Genomic DNA, 4,061 nt, shown 5'->3' with positions numbered 1-4,061 from the left:
GGCACATGACAAGGGTCCCACATGGCAGAGCAGCAGAAGTGACGGTTAACACTCAAGAGTGGCACTGGGGATCCAACTCAGGGCCTCACGTGTGCAAGGCAGGTGCTTTTCACCACTGAGCCATCCTGAGGGCCTCCTGTGTGTTTTTCCCCCTCTCTATTTAAAAAAAATTAAATTACAGTGAGATCAGGTTTAAAATGTATTGATGGGGGCTGGATTTGAGGAGGTACATGTTCATTCTTTAGGCTGTGAGACTGCCAACAGGGCCTGTATGCTCACTTGGGGACAGACACACTTCAAACACTGCATCGCCGACAAGGAAGTTGGTGGGCACAGCCACGTCAGGACTTTTCAAAAGCCTCCGAGGCAAGACTGCTGCCAGGTAGAGAGCCCAGGTCCTGCCCACCCCCCTACCTCAGCCACCCCCCCCCCCGGCCCACTAGCCTTTCAAGTCTCTGTGTCTTAGATGCCAGGATATCATTTTCCTCTTGCAATCCTGCCATTAAGGAACGGTTTATCTGGCCATTTGTTTATGTGTGGAAAATGCATAAAAATTTATAAAATAAACCCATTTACTTCCAGACGCAAGTTAGCATTTTGCCCGGAGTGAATTCTTGTGGCCAAGTTATAAAATTCCACAAATAAGGGTCCCCTAATGAAACTGCACTCCCCTTTCACGAGGGCCGCTGCTCCAACCGGGGAAGAATGCACGCTATTTGGCAGGATGCGCCCTGGAAAATTCGCCTAATAGGTAATAGAACGATCGCCCTCTTCGCGGGCCAAGCCGTGTTTCCATTTTGTGCGGCAATTCGGCTCAGCAAATATTTACTGAGTGCCCCTCTGTCTGCCCTCACTGTGGAAAGGGGGGCACATAAAGGCAGGGTGCGTGGGAGGGTACAGCACACACACATTCCCTCGATAGAGTCCATGCTGTATAGGGGGTTTTGTTTTCGGTTGGTTTGGGGGCCACCCCCAGAAGTGCTCAGGGGTCACTCCTGGAACTCCTGCACTCAGCAATCACTCCTGGAGGGCGGGCACTGAGAACCATATGGGATGTTGAGAATCAAACCCATATTTGGTCTTGTAGAAGGCAAACGCTCTACCCATTGTGCTATTGCTCTGGCCCCTATTTTTTTTTGGGGGGGGGTGGGTCATACCTGGTGACTCAGAGCATATTCCTTGGCTCTGTGCTCAGGAATCACTCCTGGCGGTGCTCAGAGGATCATATGGGATGTTGGGATGTTGAACCCAAGTAGACGCCCTCCCTGCTGTACTATGACTCCAGTCTCAACTGAGCACCATTTTTAGTATCTAGGGGTGCTTTCTTCCAAATAAGAGATCTCCAAGGGGGTCACTCATGGAAGCCCTGTCCACAGATGGACCACAGGAGCTTCAGAGAGGCCCAAAGAACTCATTGCTCAAGCCCCAGCACTGGTAATGTTGGGTTCCTGGGGCCTCCAGAAGGGCTGCTTACCAGGGGCTAGGATATGGGAGCAGGACATGGTAGGGCAGAGCAATGGGAGCAAGCACACCCACAGACCCCCATATTGCTGACAGGAGCTAGGAAGGCATCTCAGACCGAGGCCTTCCTGGAAATTGCAGATCAGGGTGGTGGCAGGATCCCCAGGCTTGTACCAGGGGGATCTGAGATAAGTTGGGCTGAAGTGATGAATGAGAGGGCAGGAGAAGTTAGCCTTCTGTGCAGCTCTGGGCATGACTCCGAATCTGGAGCAGGGCCTAGCTTGGAAGTTCTGCTGGTGTTGTCCCTGCACCCCACCAAATACCCAACAACATTGAACAAGTGATAGAACATGGGTAGCCCTTAGGAGTGGATCAGGAGCCAGCAACAGGTTCATGGTGTCTGGACCATGGAGCAACCCAGAAGAGCAAGCAGGAAGACCCTTACAGGGTGGGGGGTGCATATCCAGTGGTGCTCAGGGTTACTCTAGCCAATACTTATGGGGGACTGAAGTTTGAGGGGTTACAAGTCAGGGCTCCCATTTCCCAAGCCCATGTTTCAGCCCTTGGATGTCTTCCCAGACTCCCAAACCTGGTTCAGGACTTTTGTGTATTGGTCATACCATGTGGTGTTCAGGACTTACTCCTGTGATCAAGGATCTCTTCTGACTCTGTCCCCTTGGGTTGATGGATGGGTAGATGGATGGATGGGTGGATGAATGGAAGGATGGGTAGATAGATGGATGAATGGGTGGATAGGTAGATGGATGAATGGATAGATGGGTGGATGAATAGATCGGTGGATGGATGTGTGAATGGATGGGTGAATATGCATTGAGACCAGGCAAGGCTCTGTATGGGGAGCAACCAGTCCAGCTTACACTGCTCAGAAGGAGCACAGATCCCATGGGGGTGAGGGGTTTGGAAAGATGTGATGTTGAACCCCCTCAGTCCATATGCACTGTTGCTCTAGATGATGTGTTGAACTCCCTCTGTCCACACTTGCTGCTGTCTTGGCTGCCATGTTGGATGTTCAGCAAATGCACTTGAAGCTCATTCCAGAAACTTGTAGCATCGAAACTCTCTGCCTCGTCTGTTCAAGTCTGGAGACAATCTTTTCCATTTCCAAAAAGTACTTGCTAGTAGAGCCATTGTGTAGGGAGTAGGGTACTTGCCTTGCACACACCTGAACAGGATTCAAGCCATATGGTCCCCCGAGCACCCCTGGATGAAGTATTATTAATTACTAAGTTTTAATTAAATCACAGTGAGACACACAGTTACAAAGTTGTTCATGATTAAATTATAGTTATACAATGTTCCAACATCCTTCACCTAGGCACATTTCCTGCCACTAATGTCCTCAGTTTTCCTCTTGTTCTCTCCATCACCTGCCTTTATGGCAGAAAATTTTCTTCTTTCTCTATCTTCATTCTCTCTTTTAGACACTGTGTTTTGCAATATTGTTAACAAAGGGACATCAAGCATATCACATTATCTCCTTTCAGCACTCAGTTTTTGTCCAGAGTGATCATTTCCAACTATCATTGTCATAGTAGCCACTTCTGTTCCCTAACTGCAGTCCTCCCTCTATTTGTGACAAACTTCCAACCATGGACTGGTCCTACTGATCTTTCATCTCTATTGTCTCTGAATATTATTACCATGCTATCTTTTTTTTTTTTTTTTGGTTTTTGGGTCAAACCGGCAGCACTCAGGGGTTATTCCTGGCTCTATGCTCAGAAATTGCTCCTGGCAGGCTCGGGGGACCATATGGGATGCCAGGATTCAAACCATCGATCTTCTGCATGCAAGGCAAATGCCTTACCTCCATGCTATCTTTCCGGCCCCTATACTATCTGGTTTTTTTTTTTTATCTCTCACAAATGAGTGTAATCATTCCATGTCTATTTCATGATTTGATTTTCTTTTTAATTTTTTTTGTTTGTTTTTCGTACCACACCCGTTTGATGCTCAGGGGTTACTCCTGGCTAAGCGCTCAGAAATTGCCCCTGGCTTGGGGGGACCATATGGGACTCTGGGGGATTGAACCACGGTCCTTCCTTGGCTAGTGCTTGCAAGGCAAACACCTTACCTCTAGCACCACCTCACCGGCTCCATGATTTCATTTTTTTAACAGCTGCATAATATTTATGTGTAGATATACCACAGTTTGTTTATTCACTTATCTGTCTCAGGCACTTGGGTTGTTTTCTTTGGATTCTGGATATTGTGAATAGTGCTGCCATGAACAAAGGAATGCAGAGGACTTTTCTACATTGTGCTTTTTGGCCCCAAAAGTGTATTCCTAGAAAAGGTATTTTTCTTAGTGAAGAACCAAGAGTAAATCCTGAGCATCTCCAGGTATGCCCCCCTCCCGAAACAAACAAACAAACCCAATCCATAGGGTCAGAAAGGCATGTGGCATGGGCTGGCCACCATTTTTTCCTAGAAGCCAGTCTGTCAGACATTGCTTAGGGTTTAAGTGAGCACAGACAATAAGGGCCAGCCCCAGCCCCACACCAGGCTCAGACTCCTCTGGACTATTGTTGTGCTAATAATCCAGGAGCAAGAAAGGGGAGGTTACAGCCAGCGCTGGATGC

The sequence above is a fragment of the Suncus etruscus genome, chromosome 16, assembly GCF_024139225.1.
Source record: "Suncus etruscus isolate mSunEtr1 chromosome 16, mSunEtr1.pri.cur, whole genome shotgun sequence".
Classification (NCBI taxonomy): domain Eukaryota; kingdom Metazoa; phylum Chordata; class Mammalia; order Eulipotyphla; family Soricidae; genus Suncus; species Suncus etruscus.
This window is presented reverse-complemented; position numbering follows the sequence as displayed.